At 35.7% G+C, this 25,148-nt stretch overlaps 1 protein-coding gene across 6 annotated transcripts in view; it reads left to right on the top strand.

The window, feature by feature from the left end:
* Positions 1 to 2,687: 2,687 nt before the first annotated feature.
* Positions 2,688 to 25,148, top strand: part of LOC111143279 (bromodomain adjacent to zinc finger domain 2B) — a 313,123-nt gene continuing 290,662 nt past the window's right edge. For all 6 annotated transcript variants that reach the window (XM_022496948.1, XM_022496939.1, XM_022496956.1 and 3 more), the window contains exon 1: positions 2,688 to 2,726. The gene's annotated coding sequence lies outside the window, so the exon portion shown is untranslated. The remainder of the gene's footprint in view (positions 2,727 to 25,148) is intronic.

Here is a 25,148-nt window from a genome sequence, read left to right as displayed (position 1 = left end):
AGGCAATATAAATTACATATCCTTATGAAACCTAGTGGTTGGAAAAACAAAGTACCATCTTAAACTGAGTATCATTTCAAAATATTACTGGAACCTAAATTGAGCCTTATTTTGCTGTATATCATTTGGTTATTCAAATTACTCAAGTGTGCCATTTAACTTTATTTCAAGAGAGAATTCCGTATAAAAATTGAGGCAACTTGAATCTAGCCCTTTTTAAAAAAATCTTTTCAAAATTGAATGCTTTCTCAAAAGTAATGCTAGTGATTAAACTTTCAGAAATGGATAGCTGAAATATTAATAATTCTTTATATACAGAAATATCAGTGAGTTGCCTTATTTACTTCCAAATGTTTTAAAATACTGTTTGAATAGTGACCACTATTATTTAAAATTCATGAACTTTTTTTGTTAATTATTTTGGTTGGAATATCTAAATGCTAGCATTCACACTTAGGTTTTAATCTATATTTTTCTTCTGGAACATTATTGGTAAATTTTGAGATGGTAGAACTCTTGACCCAGTCATACATGTATAGAGCTTGGCCTCTGAGTTAATTAAATATGAGTTAATAATATATTATAAGGAAATTATTGTCCTTATTACAGTTATTAGGTAGTTACTCAAATTATAGCTTCAAAGGAATGCAGAGCATGGAAAACTCAGGATTAAATTATACATTTGAACCTTAGGCCAGCTTTTACTGTAGAGACAGTTTTCTGCTAAGAGAGAAATTGTATGTCATTGAAATTAAATGCTTTTCTGGGGATAGAAGGTTCCAGTTTTTAATGAAATTACTGAGTGTGGTGTAGTGAAATGATTAAAATCTGTATTCCGGGAATGTGGCAGGGAAAAAAAATCAATAAGTGCTAGCGCAGCTTTGCTGCTCAATGTGAATCCTGAGAACGAAATAAACTACTACAAAAATAATAATTAAAAACATATCAGCACATTAATTTATTTAGCATCAGTCTCCTGAGACATCATCTTCACTAATTTTTAGCATACATTTTACTGTGTAATGAGCAGCCTTTTTTTTTTTCAGATATCCCTATTAGACAGGCAGTATTTCTGCCCTTCCCCCAGTGCTCCTGCATTGCAATCATTGTACTTGCACTTATTATGTTACAAATGACCGAGGTAAGGCTGACATTCTCAGTGCATGCAAAAAGACCTAGTCTGCCAAGCTTTTTTTTCCCCCCTAATGAAGCAGCTTTGTGAAATCTCCCCATGTGTTAATACTAATGAAGATCCTCCAGCACAATTAAAATCACAGCCAGTGGCTGAAGAGGAAACATAAAACAATAGCATCTTTTAAGATACATTTATTCACAAATGTATGTACAAAATATACATATATGGTCAAATTATTCTTCTGTGGCTTGCTTTTCACTAGCTCTTAATCCTAAAAATTAAATCATGCAATTTTTAATTATATAAACTTGGAGACTTCCATGTGTTCTGGGGGAAAAAACACTACCTCAATGAAAAAAAGTACATATATTCTTGTGTAATAAAACGTTAACCAAAGTTACAGCTTTTTAAAAATCATTTTTAGGAAGTTATGGGGTGGTGTACCCAGGAAGGAATAAGGTGTACTTCACCTTTATTTTAACTTTTTTGGTTTTAGGATGTTGGGATTGGAGGGTGAGGGAGAAATGTAAGGGTAAACAACAGAAAGTTGGGAGATTCAGGGAGTAAACAAAAAGCATGCCTCCTGTGTAGTTTAAAGATGGAGAAATGAGCTACCAGGCTTAACTTGATTTTTTAAAAAAGTGTTCAGTTCCTGCGATTAGCTAACCCCACTCCTTTTGACTTCAGAAATTGGAGGGAGAAACTACAATTGAGATTACCTTTCACAGTTTTAACTTCTAACTTTAAAACGATTTGCTGTTTTAACGTGTTTAAATTTTAATTCAGTGCATCAACACTACAGCTAGTTTAACTTGCCTGTGTTTGGGCAGCAGAGTTTTATCCCGGGACCATCTTGCGTCCTGCTTTTTTAGTTCCAAACATCCACGAATTCCTGGCATATTAATTTAGAAGGTTTATAGACTTCAACCGAATTCTGAGTTTACAGACAAAAAAGTTTAGGTGGAAATGGTTAATCTAGGCTCCCTATTGTCCAGTTTTAAATTGGGTTTCCAATCCTATTTTCTGTCCTGCTTTGGAAAGAAAAAAAAAATATTAAGTTTCTTAACTTTTCCTTGGGACAAGGAACGGTTGCAAACTCAAAGCTACAGAATTCTTGGGAGGAAGAAGCAACCCCCCTCCCTCCCTTGGCTCCTTTAGGAGCTGATAGGTCATTTATTATTGGAACTGAAATGGTATAAACAATTCTCTCTCTTTTTTCCCTTGTTAACAGCAACTTTCATTGTTAGAGAGAGGAGAGAGAGAGAAGCCTTGTTGGTTGACGTCACTTGGTTCATGAAGCCTTCGCCTAGAAGTGAAGCTGCTGAACAAACCTTGAGAAGAATCATCTCCTGCTTCAATCTGCTGCTGGATAGGAACTAATCAGAGGGAGGCGGAAGGCGGAGAAGGAGGGAGTCAAGGGCTTTCGCGATCACAAATCTCACCTCCACTCCAACTCTCTTTATACTTTCCTTGCAAAAATAATAATCGAGACAAGGAGGTAGTAGGGCTTCCAAAAACAAAAATCGTAACCTTCAGCCATCTGGGGAAGGCAAAAATCTCATCCACCGCAACTCTCAGTTCGAAAGTAAAGGTGAGTTAAAAATCTTCGGGTGTGAGGGGTGCGGGTGAAGATGGAAATTCCAAATGTTACAAAGCCGGTTGTGAGCAGAACAGGAGAAACTACGCTCCCGCGAGCGGGGACTCCGGAGTTGCTTCTCTCGAGGCGCTCGCCCTGCCCGCCCTGCTCGCCCTCCGCGGCTGTTTACCCTCGCCGGTCGGTGTGTCTCTTTGTTGTGCTGGCTAGAAGGCTGGGGCGGTGCTCGGGGTCCCGAGCGGAGTTTGGGGGAGGAGGACGCGGTCCTGGGTGGGAGGTGGGGGGTGCGGTCTCAGGAGAATGTAAACTTTATTCCTAGCTGCCAGTGCGGGACTTCGGTGCAGCAGGGCCGCGGGCAGACGCCGCCGCCGCCAGTCCGCCTCCTTTGTGCCGGTCGCCCTGCTTGGCCGCCCGGGCTGCGCGCCTCCTCCTTCCTTCGGCTCCCAGCGCTCGGGTTGCCGCCAACAGTTTTGCTTCTTAAACGATAACCTCTGGCACTGTTGCGATCGCCGTTCCTCCCCGGGAATATACGCTGCTCCCCCAATCCCTGCCGGGGTAGTTTCCAGATACCCCCCCCCCCCCCCAGTCCGCCTACTGCTGCCCTTTTTTTTGCCTCCGCCCCCTCTTCCCCTTAGGACTGATGATCAGCTCCTGGCACCCCACCCCCCCACCCCCCAAGTCCGGGCCTCTTTTGCTTTCTCTGTGTAGCTTGGAGCTCCAGAGTTTATAGAAAATGAGCTGGTGGGGGGGCGGGTGTTGTAATGGGGGCAGGTGAGACCGGGAGAGGATCTGGATACGGGAAGATCTATGCCTGTACACAGAGGGTTAGAGGAGCATAGCTTTTCCTACAGTAATGTCTGTCTCCTAGCAGTTCTTCCCCGGGAACAACCGCCAGCCCTCAACTCTTCTAAGCTCTTTTAATCTTCTTGTCGCTCCCCTCCCCCTTTCCTCTTTCGCGGCTTTCCTTCTGTTAAAGTAGTTCCATGAACCCCAGAATTGGGACTTAGGAAAGGAAGGAAGTGTTTGTTGGAGAGTAAGAGCTGGCCCTGCTGTTTGGAAGATTTTTCTCTTTTCTCTCCCTCTGTATTTATCTTTTGTGTGTTGCTTCCTTATAAAGAGAGAAGCAGCTGCAGTCCTTGGCCGAGTTGTTGAAATTTATCCCTTTGTGTATATTACAATATCCTCCATTTTTTTTTCCCTGCCCTCTAAACAACAAGCGTTTCGCCATCTTGGGCAATTTTTATTCCCAAGTCTCCCTTTTTTTTATTTTTGAGAAAGGAAAGAAGCCTTAGAAAGGCAAAAAGTGTGTCTGGATAAGACTCAAAGTTTAGGGAATGTTCAGGGGGCCCAGTGACGTCATGTAAACTTTATCGAGAAATTTTCCCAAGAGTAAATTTTTCACCTAATTTTTTTCCCGGTTTTAAAGGACCGGGTAACTTACTGGTTAAAGATAAGTTGTATTGCTTATTTTTGTGTCGCGTTCTCAAAATGAACCCTCAGCGTCTACACATTTTACGTTTTGGTAACAGGTGGAAAATTATGTGCAAAAAGATGGTATAAACTTTTATAGTGTCATTGGTATTCACCTAGCTTTTTGTCTACGTGATTTTTCTTAAAAGGTTTCAAATGTTATTTTTAATGAGTATATTCCTTTCTCATTTACTCCACTCTGCTGTAGATGTTTCTTTAATCAGCTTGGTTAATATTTTACATATAATTATTTTAAATTACCTAGGTCCTCTTTTGTAATTAAATAATTTTTTTTTTACATATTTACTTACATTTTGGAAAGATACAACTATTAAAATACCTGGAACTACTGGATACTTTTAAAATTTAGTAGCACATATTAAACGATTGGCAAAAATGTCATTAGTATTTAAAAGGCAAAATTTATTTTAAAATATATTTTATAACTTCAAGCTGTAAGCTCTTTGTCAGCCATTATGAAAAAATATACAATAAAAATTAGTTTTGCTTTAATTTGCTTGTCTAAAATAGTTTTTTATCTCACAGAAGTTCGGTTGGTCACATGACCAAACTTAATGATACACTGTCTGGTATATAAATAAGAGGCACTGTAAATTGAATGGGAAAGTGGGATTCTGTCTCCTGTAGTCATTTTCAGTCAGCATATTTACTTCTCTTCTAACAAGGACATGAAACTGTCTGTATTTAATTTGCATTCTCTTTGTCTTCTGGTTTGGGGAAAAACACTGGTTATAATTAACTAAAAAAAAAACCTAATAGAAACAATTCTGAATACATTGAAAAGGTTTGTCTAACATAAAAATTTACATTGTATGTAGTACGTTTTTATCTCTGGAGCAGTCTTCCTTGGTATTATTTGCTATGTTATTTATATTGGAATTTGCTTTATGTAAAACGCTATATAGAAAGCTTGACTGAATTGAATGTCTGCCATTTATGTGAATTGTAGGTAGGTGAAAAATGTTTAAATAGTTAAAAGCACATAGAACAGATGGTTTTAAATTATACATGCAACAAAGGACTAGAAGATTTGGCAGATTATAAATGGCAAGCAACAGAGGATAAGCAGTTTAAGAAAATGGTAGTTAAGTACATTTGATGTCTCACACCTATTGTAAACACTGTACATATTGTCACTATGCTGCATAATCAATAATTTAGACAACATTGAGGCACTTGTAAGTTTCAGATAGAAAAAAGTCAAATTTTACAAATGTTTGAAATGAATGGCTGAATGTAAAATTATTTTAAGTCTGTGATGACAATAAGAGTCTTTCAGGGGAGGTGATCAAACTGTATGCTGTAAAAAGAAAGTTATTTATCAGGACTTAATACTGTATTCATATAATGGTTTGGAGAAAAGTAGGAGTAGGCAGATATTTTAAAATCCAGAGAATAGTATCTTTACTGTTCCTATATGTTAAACTATTGCTTAACTATAGTAGCATTTACTCTTTCAAACACTACTTAAAATATTTTTAGAGTATTCAGTCTTGGAAATGCATTTATTAGAATGCTGTTGGCATTCTTATCAAATGAAGGATGTATTTTGATATTTTTTACGTTTTGTACATTATGATAATTTTTCTGGGTGAATATAGTTTACTCTCAATTTTTAAAATATAACGATTTTTATGTAGCCTTTGCCTTTCTAGAAGAATCTGAGTAATTATATTTAGCATTTTTCAAGATTTAAAATAACAAAGTATTCAAGTTGGCAGAAATTTGTTTTTATTTTTATGTCATTTATTTAAAATTCGTTTAAGACTGTAATGGAAACCTTGGAATTTTAATTCTGTTGCCCTTTCTCTCATTTCTTTGTTTGCATGTTTATTATAGAACTGCAGTGTAAAGGAACAGATGTTTTGCCAAACATCCTGATGTGTTGCTTTTTCTTATGGGAGTGCATAACTGTTCCTTCTGATGCATCAACTTGACAGCTGGTTGATTTCATGGAGCTGCTAAGAAGCCATTAGTGGTGTCATTGAATTGAAACAGAACAGTCACTCCCAGCTTGAACTGCGATTGTTAATGTCTTTGTTGCTACTTTTGTGTTACTATACAAGATGTAGGATATCACAGTTGCATGAAAGTTCCAGTTTTCTGTCTTATCTCCTTCAATTAGTGAAAGAATGTGTTAAACTTGATTACTTTTAGATTTAAAGATTTCTCAAAGGATTTTAAATTGTAGTTTATGAGTTTCTGACCTAATCTTAGCTAAGACTACCAAAAGAAGTGATTTAACACGAAGTAATGTGTGATTTTGACCCCTAGTTGAAATAATGTCTTAATGATTTTTAATATACTTGATATCCTGAGGGATTAATTAAATTACCTAGTTAGGTATTTTGAATATATTTTGAAGCTTTCGAATATATAAAATTAAGTATTTCATACCATAAGGTTTTTAAAAAAATTGTTCTTTATTTAATAAATGTTGACTAGTTTGATTAAATATTTCTTTAAACTTTTGTAGCAGAAGGTAATCAGAAGAGAAAAGAATTATTGAGGAAGTGGGCAAGTTTATATTTAATTTTCTTTATAAGGTGAAGATATTAAATAATTGACTAGTGGCCATTTAATAATTTTAAAAATTGAAATATTTTTATTATACCTACTAAATTTTAGTGATAGTTTCACCTGTCAGACTATGGTACTAAAAGGTGTCAGATCATCCCATTGATACCTAAATGTTTTCTACTTACTTACTTACTTTATTTATTTACTTATTTAATTTGATAGAAGAGGAAATAGAAAGGAGGAGGAATAAAGAATGACCATTCCAACAGAGAAAACACTTTTTTTTAAAAAAAAGTGTAAAAAATCTTTAGGATAATAAGTTTAAGGATATATGATGTAGTTTACCACTATATCAGGAGATCTTTTCTAGTTTTAGTGTTTATTCATTTTTACTTTTTAAATCTTTATGTACCATAAACATTTAAACAATTTTTCAAAGAGCATAAAATTTATAACATATTTAAAATAGTTTGCCTGTAATAAATACTTAAAATGTTAAATTGGTGATCAGAATATATGGTTTGCTGAGTTAAATACCATTAAAAGGATTTCCTATACAATATAAACAAATTGTAAACATTTCTAATACACTGCTAAGTGATTCCAGAATTATGATTTCCTGCAATTATAAGTTTATAGAGATGTTTTCCTTTTAAATAGACCACGTATTACTAAGTCTTCTTTCAGGTAATACACTTTCTCAACTCTTTTTTATATAAGAGCCATACAGTTCCTTAAAAAGAAAATCATTCTGTTACCTTAGCCTATGATTTACTTTTTAAGAAACTCATAACATTTGTGTCAAGGCAAATGTTCATATAAACTAAATTATGGTAAGTTGTATATTAAACGTAAACTTTTACTTTAAAGGAATCTCAATTCTTAGCTCATTTTTATAGGTAATATAGTCTGAATTGTAGTGCAGATCCGCATCCCATCATGTTAGTAGGAATTTTTCCACATTTGGTCATTCTAAACAGAAGAGTCATAAAAAGTTTAAACTTTCACAAGTTTTTCTGTTGACCCCATTAGCTTTGAAATTATGGGCAATAAGTATAATTAATTTGCAGTTACCCGTGGAATTAGAAAATATTGGCAACATCTTTGCTGAAAGAAAAACAAATTTACATGACTTTTAAATCTACATTGAATGTTATGTGAACTGTGGCAATTCATAATACAGTTTGAGATATAAAATATTTAATAGACTTGATATTTATTGTTTAAACAGATTTTTTTTAATGAATAGGCTTTTATAGGAGTGTGAGGTGAAAATACAGTTTTTATCCCATATATTTGAAAATTTACTCTATAAGGTGGGGTGTTTTCTATCTTTTTTTAATTGATGATTTTAAAATAGTTGTTTTTATAATTTATGAAATTTGTATTTTGGTTTTTGAATGCCTTTCATTCAAAAAATAAGTATTAGAGATAATAATAATGTAGTAATATGTAGATAAGAACCTTTACTAATTTTGTGGGTGTATATGTGTGCATGTGTATTTAAGGAAAAAGAAGCATTTGGTTTGAAGATAATTATTGCATTGGTACTTCAGCTATGTGTAGACGTAATTGTGTGTTTTTCCACTGTTTTCTCCTCTTAACACTTTTCCACAAGCATGCACTCATTAATCAAAGACGGTGCACTCCTGCTGAGGGCAGAGAGGTTCATCAAATTGGCAGTCAGTTTGGTATAAAGAACAGTGTACTGAAGCTCTTAACTCACTGGGACATAAATAAATCTAAGGTCTTTGTATGCAAACCCTGGAGGTTAATACTGTATAATTCAATGTCCTGTCTTTGTTTTTATGATTGATGTTTTTAAATGTTTCAGGCTTGATGCAAGTCTTCTAGTAGGTCAGGTCTGACATTCTGATTGGCTGAAGTAAGAAAGCATTAGGTTGTCAGAAGGACTTTGAGTCTGCTGCAGAGATTTTGATTTTTTTTTCTTACGAGATCATTGTCATATTGCCTGAGCTGTTATAGGAATGTACCAATGATTGACATCCCCCACTGTGATAATGGACCCAGTGCATGAAATGCCAATAGTTTGGTCCTATTTGTTCCGAAGCTTACTGCTATTTGTATCCTTAACAGAGCTAACATGTAGAACAAGCAAAACTACTGGGATTTCTCTGTAGAAATAGTGCTGGGATTTGGCTTTAACATGAATTGGTTGCATATTCATAATTTAAGAACAGCTGGTTACAGCAAGCACATAGTCATTTGCAAGCTATTATAAACCATTCCACTCACACATGGAGCCTGTGCTTGGTGAATTTTTTTTTTTTTTTTTTTATTGATCTACCTGCATTTAAAATCTGGTCACTGCTGCTACAGAAGCTCTTCATTTTAGCTGTGTTTGCAACATAGAACAGCTTCAATTTTAAATATTTAATTTAAACTAAATGTTGAATAAAATGAAGAAGCTTTGAAAGAACCAAGTGTAGAAAGTCAATAATGTATTACCTTTATATATTTCATCTTGGCCAGAAACAAACAAACCTAGATTACACAACCATTGTAATTTTTGGAAAATATGTTTCCAAAGACAAATAATATGTTTGGAAACATAATAAATATGTTTCCAAAGACAAAATAAATTTTGTCTTTAGGTAGGTAACTGAATTATCTTTGATTTGAAAATGTTGTTAATTATATTTTGCTAGTTATCTATAGTTGTAACTAAGTAACACAATAGATTGTGATTAGCCTGTAAAACAATTTCACATAATATATAGAAACATGACTGTACTTTTAGTTTATGAGTGGTGTAAGACAAGATAGGAAGAGCAACAGGACATTATAATTTGATTAGAATAATGCTAATCCCAAAACCAGAAAGCTACTTTAATTTTTTTTGAATTTAATAATTTTTTGAATGAGGAGTCTCTTCTGCTTTTTCGGTCCCTTCTGGAATATTAAGCGTAGCTATGCTCAAGTCCACTTGTAATATTTTCGTGCATGTTGTGCTGCCTAGTAGTGACTGAAAGAAGAAAGCTTGCATCTCAAGCTTTCAGTGAGAAGAGTGGGAGGTGTGATGTTAAATATGATTTCAGATACCCTTGTAGGAATCACAGGGAGCTCTGCCTTGATTTGTGTATGTTAAAATAAGTGGATACCTGAGTGATTTATAAGGATGGTGATTATACTGAGCCTTCTACACAACATAGTATTCTGTTCACATGTGCATGCATGTGTTTGTCCCCACACTAGATGATGAAGTAGCTTTCAGCACTTCAAGGTTGAGTACCATTCCTAAGAGTGCCTTTTACTCTTTCTTGGCTTTACAAATGGCTGGAGATGTTGGTAATATAATAGAATATATGGCCAAATTTAATCTAGCTGATAGTGGGCTGTACTTTTTTCTAAATAATAAATTCAGAGGTTATTAAAGGACGATGTGTTATGTTTTAGTTTCGAATTGCCTGTGATAACAACTTTATTACACAGTTAATTAGCTATTATTTGAGGTTACGTGGGTTATTTTGTAAATTATCATATTCTCCTTTTCTTTGTTTTTTGACTGTCGTCCTTTCAGTTATTTTCCTGCTCTTTGGGAATCTCATCACAGAATAAAGTGAGGAAATAAAAGGAAGTGAAATTCAAATAAGTTTTGTTTCCTTCCTCTCCCACTTGTTGATAGATCAGAAAAAGAGAAGTTCTTAGGTTTCCACCAAAATGAAGGTTTCAGATTTTACTTGTCTGCCTTTTTTGGTTCTCATTACAACAGTTAATTATATTTAGATAAAAAGAAAGATGAGATAATGAACCCAGTTCTTAAAATATTAGTAACCTTCGAGCGTCTGGCTGGCTCAGTCAGAGGAATATGTGGCTCTTGATTTCAGAGTCAGAAGTTTGAACCCCACATGGGGTGTAGAGATTACTTAAATAAAACTTTAAAAATAAATGAATAAAATATTAGTAACCGAACAAAACAGTAGAAATTGTAGCCATTATTTGAAAAATGAATTGACTAAGTAATGTCAACCACAGGAGAATCACTGGTATTTGATACGCTTTTATTGTTCTAGTACCAATAATAGGGGAAAAGGGGACAGCTACCCTCTTTAATCAAGTTCATATTGAACACAGTGTTAAGTATTCTTAAAGACCTATGGTTGAAAGTTTGTGAAAGCTCAGAATAAGGAAGAGATGACTTCTGGTTCAAATCATTAAAAAAGGCTCTTTTGGTTTAGGTAGCTTTAAATTAGACTGAGGAAAAGGAGTAAACTGAATACTTAGAGATCAGGAAGAAAGGATCCAATAAAAGAAGGGCATTATGAGCACCTCATAGAACAAATAAATAAAAGCTAGTTTTGTTAATTATATGGCGTGGTTGGGCAACATTTTGAAGTTACCCCAACCCATACCTCTTCTCCCAGAATAAAAAGAATGTTATGTGATCCTCCTTTTCCTCCATTGCTTTCAAGAATGACTTCTTGGCTTTTTCTGGAGAAAGTGGGTTAATCAATTTCAAATCATCTGTTCAGTGATAGGCCTGTTGTTTGTGGAGGCCAGTTTAAAATTGACAGAACTACCCTTTCTGATCAGAGTTATTGAAATACTTTCTCGTAAGATTAATCAGAACCACTCCTTTCTCCTTCATTCTCTTACAATGCTTTATAAATGGTTTTTGTTTTTGTTTTGAAATGTAATGCATGGTCATACATGCTAAGAGCACTGAGCAAGAGAGGACATCTGTTTCCCTTTTCTCAGTTTCTTGGTGAAGAACTAGCTTTCCAAGGGAATTCAATGACTGACTCAAAAAGTGCTTTTACTTCTTTTAGTTACTTTGGATAAATAAAGACGATAGACTGGCTGAACTGCCAATAATAGGAATATCCATAAGGACAAAAAGAAACAATTTATAGCCCAAATTTTTTATTACATTTGTACTGAATTTCACTAATAATAGAAATACAATTTAATAGAGAGTATGGGGCACCTGGGTGGCTCAGTCCATTAAACATCTGACTTTTAATCTTAGCTCAGAGCTTGTTCTTGGGGTCATGATTCAAGCCCCTCACTGGGCTCCATGCTGGGTGAGGAGCCTACTTAAAAAAAATAGAATATGAAAAGAAAAGATTAAAAAAAACACCAATGTGTAAGGTCTTAATTTTCAATGGTTAGACTTTTCCTATCTTCATCATTGGCGCACTAAGATAATGAAATTTATTTCAATTTCCTTATTTACAATGTTGTGATGATGATTCATTTTCAAGAGATGTGTCAGAAGAAAACATTAAAACTTTTACATAATTATTTCTTATATGATGATGTATTTTGAGATAAAGTTGGAAATGAGTAGAAATAAAGGGCTATCTAATGTCTGAGTTTAGAGACAAGCCATACTTTCTCTGGTTTCATGATGACATTGTTACTGAAACATTACTTCTGGACTTCCTTGGGAAAAGGATTACTGTTGACATGAACCATTATGGCAACATATGAAACAGTAAAGCCCATCTTGAGCATCTAAAAAAAATAGGGAACAGCCTGTAAGTCACAGAATGATGTGTTTCTCCTTTTATGGGTTAGTGTAGCATACTGGAAGAAATAGGGTCTGCCAGGCAACCGTAACAGACAGAGGTTGTGGGTCAAATCTCTTTATTTTAAAAGAGGGGTTACTACAGAGCTAAACAAAGTATTGTTAGGGGGTGGGTAGTAACAACATAAAAAAAGGAGACAGTTTTAAAGGAGGCTAAGAGAAATGGAACACTGTTGCATAATTGAGTCCTCTTGGAAAGTCTCTAGATTTTCTCCATTGTGGCCTAAGTACCTTAGCATTGACTTCTTATGCACTGTCATTAATATTTTCAGCAACTTAGAGAAAATAACTCTTATCTATAATCATACCTTGGGGATTTGAAGTAGGAAGTTGAAGGGTTAGGGAAGGGCTGTGCAAACAGTAAACAGCTGGTCCAGGAAGAGAACATGTAATACTTTGGCCAGTTAGGGGAAAGCTTTCTTTCCCTTCCCTTTCCAGAAAGACTGTTCATAGATGTACTGCCAAAATTCAAAAAGGTGAAGAAATGGTTTAAAGAATTTGTAAGTGCTTTTCTACTATGTGTAAAATGGAAGGATAGGAACAAGGCATGCCAGAGGCGGGGGGTGGTGGTGATGGTGGTAGAACTAGATATACTGTGACCAGAACTTTCCACTATTTGGTTTTCTGGGGTTATTGTTTTTAATGAAGTGTTCTATTGACATAGTATCTTGATTTGACCTTTTTTGCTTTAATGTGAAGCACTTTTTATGAAATAGGTCTCTTTTTTGCAATTCATTGCAAACATTTTATTCTTAGTAGGTAGCATTTGATATGTTTCAGCTTAAGTCCTGAGCTACCAGCTAAATTAATTACATCTACCTGGGTAAAAATGCATGTTTAATTTGTATTTGGTAATCTCATGACTTCACAAGAGACTTGAAAGTAATCCCGTAGTTACCCATGGAAACAAGTAAAAATTACTTATTTTTCATGTTTCATACTAGTATGATGGGCCAATAGTCACATGTTAGGCAGTAATGATTAGTTAAATAAATTGATCATTAAATTGAGAACAAGAATCAGGCTGACATCTATTACTAACTAGAAACAATTCAAAGTGCTCAGAAATAAAATGCCTAGCCCATAGTATGCTTAAGGAGGTCATAGTTTACTTAGAGAGAAAGGTTGTATATAGAGTATAATCTCATCTTTTGTGATTTTAACCCGCTGAAATTCAGTTATTTATGGGGGTAGAAAATTGGGGGTGGGAAAGGAAAAACAATTTCAGTAACCATCATTCATTCAGTGACGTTATCTACAGGCAGGATACAGGAGTCAGGTGTCTCTGGGTAGTTCTCATAGTATTCTCATAGGCTCTTATGTCTTAATATAAGTATATTTTTTTGTATATCATAGCTCCTAAATGCATGCCAGCTGTGAGTATCTGGAACTCAACTATGTAAATGGCATCTACTTAAATGCTGGCAAATGGGCTATGTTAGACTTATTGAGAGATCATGTATCTGTCTCCAGTATAGTTCATGTCAAAGATAATATTTACTGTATTTTGATATATCCTACTGACTAGAACCTATCCCCCAAACCCCAATAAGATGAGTCTCCAGCATCCAACTCTTGATTTTAGCTCATTTCAGTCTTGATCTCAGGGTTGTGATTTCAAGAACTTGAGTAGGCATGGAGCCTACTTTATTTTATTTTATTATTTTTTTAAGATTTTATTTATTTGAGGGGGAGAGAGAGAAAGAACTAAGAGTGGGGGGGAAAGGGCAACAGAAGAGGGAGAACCAGGCTCCCTGCCTAATTTAAAAAAAAAAAAAAATAGAAAAGAAAAGAATGAAAAGATGTCTGTTGTATATGAAAGTGGCATGGTTCAGGATAGTTTATATGCTAAAGTATTGCTGTTGATACCCCAGAATGTAAAGAAAGAAAAAAATTGGCTTAGAATTAAAAGTGTTCAAGGAGATGGTGGAAATTCAGTTAGCTTTTGAAGGAAGTACTGGATATTCTATTTTATTTATTGTAGTAGTTTTTTTTTTTTAAGATTTTATTTATTTGACAGAGAAATAGTGAGAGAGTTAACACAAGCAGGGGGCATGGGAGAGGGAGAAGCAGGCTCCCTACTGAGCAGGGAGCCCGATGAGGGTCTCAATCCCAGGATCCTGGGATCATGACCTGAGCTGAAGGCAGATGCTTAATGACTGAGCCACCCAGGTGCCCCTATAGTAGTAGATATTTTAGAACAACAACTTGAACAAAGGAGAGAATGGAGGGAAACCTACCTAAATAAAATTTGTTTGTAGTAGGAGATAAAGTTAGAAAGGGGTTTGAGTTAGCTAATATATTTTTAAGCAAAGATGTGATATGATTAAAAATTTAGAAAGATGGATTTGGAGGAAATCTGTTAAATGTATAGAAATAGATACTATTAAAAGAAAGACCAGTGACATTGCAGAAATTCCAGTGTCCGGTGGTAATGACTGGACTAATAGCAACAGAATGGGTAGGAGGATAAATATGAGGTACATGATAATTTAAAGGAATGGGGTTGGGCTAGTTTGGGGAGGTTGGAGAACTGTAATACCTTGCATACACATTTATTTCTTATGACTATAACAATAATCTGATGTAGCCGAACACCTATTTCCTCCTTTCTAGATACTGAAAATAAGAACAAGGGAGATTGGGGGCACCTGGGCCACTCAGTTACTTAAGCATCTGACTTCCGCCCAGGTCATGATCTCAGGGTACTGGGATTGAATTCTGCATTGGGCTCCCCTCTCAGTGGGGAATCTGCTTGTCCCTCTGTCCCTCCCCTTGCTTATGTGCGCGCTCTCTCTCTCTCTCAAGTAAGTAAGTAAGTAAATAAATAAATAAATAAGAACAAGAGAGATTGGCTGTGGCTTACCACTTCCTAGTGGCTAGATATTATTTCTAATACATCATATCAGTCTCATGATGAGTTTAGCTTAAGTTAAACTCTGATCTATTTCTTTAAAACCCTTCTACTTTACTCCTGATGGATCACATTTGTATGAAGATGAATACTCACATCCAGTTAGCCTCATATTTTTCATTTTTGTTTGCATTTATTGCTCTGCATGTGTTTAAACCACTGCTAAACATCACTTTCTGAAAACCACTGGGAGATAGGAGGCAGCGTGTTCTAAACATATTACAAACATACCATACTTTTTATGGATCCCTGAGAACAGACTTTCATGAATCCGTGATTATACACATGATGTTCCCCGTATGCAATTCTTATTCCCTCTCTTTCTACTTGGTAAAATCTTCTTATTTTCTAAGACTTCTGGAGAGTTATTTTTTTGAAAAATTTCCTGTGCTACAATGGAACGCTAATAGTGGAGCACATGGTTGTTCATACAGATAGATTGATTCCTTACTTCTGACCTTTTTTTAAAAAGATTTTATTTATTTATTTGACAGACAGAGATCACAAGTAGGCAGAGAGGCAGGCAGAGAGAAAGGGGGAAGCAGGCTTCCCGCTGAGCAGAGAGCCCGATGCGGGGCTCAATCCCAGGACCCTGAGATCATGACGTGAGCCAAAGGCAGAGGCTTAACCCACTGAGCCATCCAGGTGTCCCATTACTTCTGACCTTTAAGGTTAATGCTTCAATGCACATTTTTATGCATAGTGCTTTTTTGTTGCTGTTTGGCATCATTTCATGGGATAAATTCCCAAAAAAGTAATTATTGGGTTAAAGGCTGGGAATACTTTATGGCTCCTAATACATGTCTTGTGAACTTGACTTTTGAGTTTATGGGTATTTCTTTTTCTTTTTTTTTTTTTTTAATTTTTAAAAGATTTTTATTTATTTATTTGACAGGGAGAGAGATCACAAGTAGGCAGAGAGGCAGGCAGAGAGAGAGAGGGGGAAGCAGGCTCCCTGCTGAGCAGAGAGCCCAATGTAGGGCTCTATCCCAGGACCCTGAGATCATGACCTGAGCTGATGGCAGAGGCTTTAACCCACTGAGCCACCCAGGCGCCCCAAGTTTATGGTATTTCAATAGTAGAAGGTAGTCATACCTATTTCACTACACCTTCGTTGGATTGGGTTATATTCATCATTTTTAGCCATTGCCAGTTGCATTGCAAAGAAATTATACCTTATTTAATCTGCATTTCTATGACTAATGAGAATGAGCATCTTTCAGTTAATCTGTTTCTCTTTTGTGATTTGTCTTTGACATTGCCTGTTACTGCACAGAGGTCTTAGTATATTTATTATAAATTATTTATAAATTCTAAGTATTAATGATATTATGCTATTAATATATTTATTATAAATTTTTAACTTTTTAATAGTTTTTTATTTACAGAAAATGAAATACGAACTTGTCCTTTCTAGATTTTTTTAAACATTCTTTCCATTTTTAAGCTTAGAAAATTTTCTCTTGCCGGGGCACCTCGGTGGCCCAGTGGGTTGAGCAATTGACTCAAAGTCATGATCTTGAGATCATGGGATCGAGCCCCACTTTAGGCTCTGCACTCCACATGGAATCTGCTTGGGATTTTCTCCTTCTCCCTCTGCCCCCTGCCTGCTCATACTCACACTCTCTTTCTCTCTAAAATTAAAAAAAAAAGCCAATGTCCTCCTCCCCAGAGTTTTTATAGTCACTTCTCATATATTTTATTCTTTGACATATAATTCTTTCCTTTCCTTTTTTTTTTTTAAAGTAAACTCTGTGCCCCAGGTGGTGCTCAAACTCCTGACCCCAAGATCAAGAGTCGTGTGTTCTGCCAGGCATCCCCTTTCCCATTCCTTTTTGCTAGTAAAACTACACTTTAATGCTCATATTAAGGCCCAAATTCCCATCAACACTTGGTATCTGTACCACATTTCTGCTGTATACTCTAAAAAATTTGTATTATAGGGAATGTTGAACTAGACCACTAAAGGTCAACTTTTTAAGGCATTGTCAAATTTTTATTTTGTTTCTATCTCTTGTAATAAGAATTCTTTATTAAAATACTAATTTTATTGGATAATACTCAGCATATTAAAAATAAATTTTCCTTGATAAGGTAGGATTATCATCCTGGTAAGTAATTCTATTATACTCATTAGCTGCCTGAATTATCACTATTTGAGAATACAACTTTAACCTTTAGAGAATAAATTCTCATATTTTCTTATATTTGTGCCATATGTTTGTTTATGATAAAAGTAAATTGTACATGTTACTCTACAACTTGCCAGTTATTCCTTCTTACAGCTGATCATATTCATTGTCCTTTCCTTTTTTCTTTATATTAATTTTGTTGTTTGTTTTCTAACATTTAAGAAAACAGGGTACAAATGACATAAAACATTATGTTAGTTTTAGATGTACGACAAGATTTGTTTTAAAATTAGAGGTGTATTTTTGACTAAAAAATTATCAAACGTTTTGAAAAGTACAGAAAATATTAAGATAAAAATGTCAAAGGTCCAAAATTTTATTACTTGCATTTTTGTTTTATTTTATATTGAAGTTTATTTAATGAAATGAAAGTCTTCATAATTGAAAAAACAGCAAGTTAGTTTCATAAACTTCCTCTCTAAAAAAGAAATGAGGGGAGCTGGCATAGAGTGAAATGGTTTTGTGATATCAAGTAAGAACAAATCAAAAATCCTATTAAATTAAGCAAAAAAGCACATTGGTGACCTTGGCAATAATAGTTTCAGTGGAGTGGTTTAGACAAAAGCCAAAGAGATAGGAACATGGAGTTTGGATAGTTGTTATTGTTGTTTTTAAGGGAAATGAAAAGAAATTGGCAAGTTTCTAGGAAGAAAATATGGACTTGAAGATGACTTTCTTGATGATGAGAATGACGATATAAGGGCAGGGGATATAACTCAGAAATTCTTTGAGAATTGGGAAGACATGGGTTTCAGACCCATGTTAGATTGATTGACATCAGCTAGAAGGAGGGGTAACTCTATAATTAGAGGGAATAAGAGGATGTGGATGTGTATAGCCGTCATATTGGAGCTTTAGTGGAAAGAAATTTCAGAGTTCAAGTTTCAAATACCAGAAATTCTTCAAGTAGAGGGGTGTCTGGGTGGCTTAGTTGGTTAAATGTCTGATTTAACTCTTGATTTTGGCTCAGGTCGTGATTTTATGGTCATGAGATTGAGCCCCTGTCAGGCTCTGTGCTCAGCAAGGTGTCTGCTTGAGGTTCTCCCCCTCCCTCTCTTTCTGCCCCTCCCCCAACTCATGCAGTTCTCTCTCTTAAATAAATGAATAAATCTTTTTTTTTTTTTTTAAGATTTAATTTATTTATTTGACAGACAGAGATCACAAGCAGGCAGAGAGGCAGGCAGAGAGAGAGGAGGAAGCAGGCTCCCCGCCGAGCAAAGAGCCCGATGTGGGACTCCATCCCAGGACCCTGAGATCATGACCTGAGACGAAGGCAGAGGCTTTAACCTACTGAGACACCCAGACGTCCCAATAAATAAATCTTTTAAAAAAATTTCTTCAAGGGGCACCTGGGTGGCTCAGTGGCTTGAGCCTCTGTCTTCGACTCAGGTCATGGTCTCAGGGTTCTGGGATCGAGCCCCACATCGGGCTCTCCACTCAGTGGGGAGCCTGCTTCCCCCTTTCTCTCTGCCTGCCTCTCTGTCTATTTGTGATCTCTCTCTGTCAAATAAATAAAATAAATAAAATCTTTAAAAAAATAAAAAAAATTAAAAATTTTCTTCAATAGCCTCTTTGCTGGTTTTTCATAAAACAAAGTTTTAATTTCTGATCTTTTTTTCTATGTAAGTATTTATGGATTTTGTTTCTTTTTTTACAAAATAGGTACTTGTAGTTTTCATTCTTTTTTACTTTATTAGTTCTTTTTTTGGATTATATCAGGAGGCATTTTCTCATGTCATTAAATATTTTCAAACAGTATAATAATTTATTCAACTACCTAAGTTTGGGGCATTTAAACTGTTTGATTACATATAATATATAATGAAATAATATAACATCAAACATCACTAAGCCTTTGTGCATATTGTAATTTATTTCATTAGGAAACATTCCAGGAGATTGAATTGCTGGGTCAAACCATAATGAATGGTTTACATTTATGCAGTGGTATTCTGGTAAATATTAACAACTGGTTTGTGTGTTGGCAGAGGGAGTCTTGATTTATAGTGTGTGCTCTTTTCCCTGGTGTAAATACTCCTGACACGGCCTATTTCATTCCAACAATTTAATACCACTGAACAGAATTGGATGTGCAGACACACAATTATTATACAGTATCTGTACCAAGCTGATACAATAGATGTAAATAACCTCAACAGCTCAGAGAATAATAAAATGTGGTAAAATAATTAGGAAGTGATAAATTTTGAGTGTTTATTGCCTTATTTTTAATATAATTTATTGATTGGTAAGTTTATACAATTTTTTAAAAGATTTGTGTATTTTATTTTATTTTTTTTAAAGATTTTATTCAGTTTATTTGACAGAGAGCAAGAGAGCACAAGCAGGGGGAGCCACAAAGGGAGAGGGAGAAGAAGGCTCCCTGTTGAGCAGGGAGCCCAAGGCAGGGCTTGATCCCAGGACCCTGAGGTCTTGACCTAAGCTGAAGGCAGATGCTTAACTGACTGAGCCACACAGATGACCCTATGTGTTTATTTTAAAGAGGGAGTGGGAGTGGGAGTGGAAGAGGGACTGATGGAGAGGAAGAGAGAATCCCAAACAGACTTCCTGCTGAGCATGGAGCCCTACGCTGGCTCCATCCCACAACCCTGAGATCATGACCTGAGCTGAAACCAGGAGTCAGACACTCAACTGACTGAGCCACACAGTCGTCCCTATATAATTTAATTTTTAGAGATGACTATGTTTAACAACTGGGTTGCAAAATTCCTAAAAATTTTAACAATTGACTCTTGTGAACTTCTATTAGCAAGGTCTAGCAAATCACTATTTTTTTTTCCCTTCTCTCTTTCCCTTCCTTCTTCCCTTTTCTGATATTTATTTTGGAATCCTACCCCCATATTGTTATTTTCAAAATAGGAAAAAATACAAGTTTTAGAAGACCAGTGTTGCATTCTTTTTGTATATGGCCCTAAGGTTTACTTTGCTTTACTCTTGAATTTTTATCGTAGATGGAATCTACTTAAGTGAGAGGCGAAGTGTGAAATTTCAGCTTTATTTTTTTTCCCCACAAGACATTGTTTCTCCCGAAACATTGTGGCATAATTCTTACTGGCTATTGATTGAATTACTCAACTTTCTTATTTTTTTCTAATAATTTATCAGTTGATTCTCTAGGATTTTCTGTATATGTAATCATGAGATAATTTTGCTGCCACAGTTCTAATATTTACAACTTTATTCTTTGGCATAAAGAATTAAGTTGACTAGTATTAACACTGAGCATACTGTTACTTTTTTCTGATTTTTGAAATGCTTCAAATACTTCATCATTATCTGTGATACTCACTTTTGGTTTGTTAGATGTGTTTTTGAGAAATCAGCTTAAGCAAGTATTCATCTATTTCTATTAAGACTTTAACAATATTCAGAAAGGAGATTGAGATTTACTTAAATACATGGGCAACTTGGGGGGCTGCCTGGGTGGCTCAGTGGGTTAAGCCTCTGCCTTCAGCTCAGGTCCTGATCTCAGGGTTCTGGGATCGAGTCCCACATCAGGCTCTCTGCTAGGCAAGGAGCCTGCTTCCTCCTCTCTCTCTCTCTCTCTCTCTCTGCTTGTGATCTCTCTCTCTGTCAAATAAATAAAATCTTAAAAAAAAAAGTCTCTTATAAAATACATGGGCAACTTGGTAGTTCTTGATGGCTTTCTCTATTTACCTTAGTGTTTTGTTTTGTCTTTTAAATATTTTATTTATTTATTTGACAGAGAGAGCCCAAGCAGGGGGAGTAGTAGGCAGAGGGAGAAGCAGACTCCTCGCTGAGCAGGGAGCCCAATGTGTGGCTTGATCCCAGGACCCAGGGATCATGACCTGAGCCAAAGGCAAATGCTTAACCGACTTAGCCACCCAGGCACGACTACTTTTCAATTTACAATTTGTGCTAGACAAAGGTTTAGATGTTGATGGTTTTCAATATTTGTGATAAGCAACAAGATGAACTAGGCAAGAGGATATACAGTTTGTTTTCTCCTAGAACTTTTTTGGTGAATCTCTTGAGATTTGTGTTGTGGGTGTACCTGTAATCCTATATTTAAGGGTCAACCTTTGATTTTAGCAGTTACCCTGTTTCAGGGAGAGCCTGACATGCCTGTGGATGGGGGATATTAGTAGGGGGAGAATTGCTACTCTGTAATACTGTGGATTATGAGTTTGGTATGGTGAGTCAGTACTTGTGTTTGCTTAGTCAAATTTATCATCACTTATAAAGCTGGCTCCTTTTCAACCCTAATGACAGGTTGAGGAAAATTAAAACAATGAGGCCTAAAGGCCCCTTGATGTCTTTCTGCAGTGTGAACACAAGAGCCAAGATCTGATTCCCATTTCTCTTATAGGCCTTCCATGTTCCTAAACTTCACTTCTACAAGTTGTAGGTTGGGACATTTCAGAATATTCTTCTTTCTAAAATTCTGCCCCTTATGCTCTTGGGACATGTGTGTATAGAGTCAGAGTCTTGTTATAGTGTTGGTATTTTCCCTTACTTTTTTGATGATGGCGTTCTTATACCACTTTTGGGCCTTTTGGGTGGATTTTTGGGGAGGGATTATGTGAATGAATGCTGTTTTATTTTTGTTTAAGTCTCTTTTCATATATTCATGAAATGTTCCTCAGGAGAAGTTGTACTACCTTATACTCCATCCCGTGGACTTTGAGAATTTTTTTAATGTATTCTTTTTTTTTTTTAGATTTTATTTATTTATTTGACAGGCAGAGATCACAGACAGGCAGAGAGGCAGGCAGAGAGAGAGGAAGGGAAGCAGGCTCCCCACTGAGCAAAGAGCCCGTCGTGGGGCTCGATTCCAGAACCCTGGGATCATGACCTGAGCCGAAGGCAGAGGCTTTAACCCACTGAGCCACCCAGGTGCCCCTTTTTTTATTGTATTCTTAATGGGAATAATTTTATTTTAATATGTATGTGTGTGTATATATATATATATATATATATATATATATATATATATATTTAAGATTTTATTTATTCAAGAGAAAGTGAGAGAGCGAGTGAGGGGAGGAGCAGAGGGAGAAGCAGGCTCTCCAATGAGCAGGGATCCCTATGCAGGGTTTGATCCCAAGACCCCAGGATCATGACCTGAGCCAAAGGCAGATGTTTAACCAGCTGAGCCACCCAGGGATTCCTAATTCGTATATTCTTAATTATTACAGATAATCATATGTTTCTGTTTACTGGGGAATTATATTTGTATTTGAATTGTTTAAAAGAAATAGGTTTTACTAAGATTTTTGGAGGGATATGCTCATAGTAATTTTAAAGATTTTTCTTGATCCCCTCCACCCCAAAAGCCTGGTCTTAGTGTGAGGTTTATGGGTGATTATTTTCTGGATGTCATGACCCTGAGATCACAACCCAAGCTGAAATCAAGAGTCTAGGACGTTCAACTGACTGAGCCACCCAGGCACCCCTCAGGACCGTTCTTTAAGAGGATTAATATTTGGATGCATAGAACGAAACAGACATACATTCCAGATTGTCCGTAGATAAAGATGGAAAAATTTGGCCAAAGTTTGTATGTTCATTGTGGAAAATAGTGGTTGAAATGTAGATTTTGGGCATACTCTTTGTTTTCTGATGTTTACACGTTAGCACATCATGTATTTTATAAATGAACATTTATTTTCATTTTATTATTTTAGTTGTCACATAGAGGTAGGGGCTTACATTTTTGTTTCCCTTAGCAGTAAGAACAAGCACATTAGGTATGAGTTTTGTCCAAACTACATTACATCTTAATGCTTTACTTCATCATTTACTTCTTAAGTGTTTGTTCTAGGCAATGAACTCTTCAAGTTAAGGTAGGAAGAAATAAAAAGGTGAATAAGATACCTTATTGATTATCTAATTTAGCAGAAATACTCAAGTTTATCAGCATTATTTAGCATGTTTTAAATCCTTATATAGTATTGTACTGTATGTATCATTTCCTGACGTGCTTTTTCCACTAATCTTTGTGTTTTAGTTTCTGTGGGTCAGGAAACTGGGATTGGCCTAGGTGGTTTTAACTCATGGTCTCTCTTGAGGTAGTTATCAAGCTTCCAGTTGGGACAGCAGTCATCTCAAAACTCAGCTGGGTCTGGAGGATCTGATGCCAAGCTTAGGTTATTATTGACAGTTCCTTATTGGCTATCGGTAGGAGGCCTCAGTTCTTTGTCATGTGGTCATTTCCATAGTGCTCCTTCTGACATGGCAGCTTCCTTCCCCCAGAGTAATGAGAGAGACAGAGACAGACACAGAAAGCAAAGACAGAAACATAGACTCTTTGAAGTGACAATGTTTTGAGAGAGGAAGATGAATATTTTGAATATAAAGCAACTTGGCAAAGAATAAACAGTTCAAACGATCTAACAAAGTAATGATTTTGGATACTAACAAACTTAAGATGACCCCAGAAATATTTAGAAACTTTGCTGAAGAAATTTGTATTCCAGGGGTGCCTGGGTGTCTCAGTGGGTTAAAGCCTCTGCCTTCGGCTCAGGTCATGATCCCAGGGTCCTGGGACTGAGCCCTGCATCGGGCTTTCTGCTCAGCAGGGAGTCTGCTTCCCCCTCTCTCTGCCTGCCTCTCTGCCTACTTCTGATCTGTCAAATAAATAAATAAAATCTTAAAAAAAAAAAATTTTTGTATTCTAGACACATAGTGTTTCATTGGTATTGTGTGTGTGTGTGAATGAAAGGTTAATACCAGTATTAATAGAAGGTTTATTTTCATTCTTAAAGGTAGCTGCTTTGCTTGAAAATAAAAAAGGCCCATTAGACCCCACTGTTTCAAATAAAATCAAAATTTAAATGAATCACAAGATATGCTGTCATATTTTAAAGCCTTAATTCTAGTACTGTGAATTTTGTGATGGAAGGTAAATCTGGACATTTGGTGATTTTAGAGTTTTGCTTAGTTTTGTTTTTTGGCCACCCAAAGTGGGAGTGGAATCAAAATTTTTGGAAGTTATAATGAAAATGTAAATACTTTTCCATGAAAACAAGGAAAAAATAATGGACTGGAAGTATCTTTAAAATCATATGAATTGTGATTCCATTCTTCCTTTTCATATTTTACCATTCAGTACTTGACCATCCCTCTACAACTGTTATCTTAAAATATTTGCTTCTGCTTCCTGATTCTACCTTTGTTACCATAGAAACAGAAGTGGACTAGGGAAATTGGCAAGACAACCAGCAACTGAAATTAATGAGGATTCTAACTCTTCACCTGTAGTTGTTGTATTTCATTTACAACTCCTGTTTTAAAAATAAGAAATGTAAGGACTGTTGAGCAGGAGAAAAAAACCTGAAACTTAACTCTCATTTGCTTCAGACTTGTTCTTTTGCCTAGAAAACTGTTAGGAAAGAACCTTTCTAACAGCTCGGAAAAGAGCTTTTCATTCTTATGAATGGTTAGACTACTATCTCTTCTGTGATGTTATACCTTTAGATGTCTATAATATGCTTTTCTGTGATGTTATATCTTTAGATGTTTATAATATACTTTTCAGTCATAGGTTTTAAAAGGTGTACAATTTAGTGTTCGATAACTTTACATATTATGCTATTACAGTATCATTGACTATGTTCGTTATGTTGTGCCTTTTATTCCTGTGACTTATTCATTCCATAACTGGAAGCCTATATCTCCCATTCCCCTTCACCTGATTTGCTCAAACCCCCTCCCCCCTCCTCTATGGCAACCATCAGTTTGTTCTCTGTATTTATAGGTCCAATTGT

The sequence above is a fragment of the Enhydra lutris genome, unplaced genomic scaffold (genome assembly GCF_002288905.1).
Source record: "Enhydra lutris kenyoni isolate GAN:26980312 unplaced genomic scaffold, ASM228890v2 scaffoldscaffold1, whole genome shotgun sequence".
In the NCBI taxonomy this organism is placed as follows: domain Eukaryota; kingdom Metazoa; phylum Chordata; class Mammalia; order Carnivora; family Mustelidae; genus Enhydra; species Enhydra lutris.
Note: the sequence above shows the minus strand (reverse complement) of the source record. Positions and strands in the feature narration are given on the sequence as shown.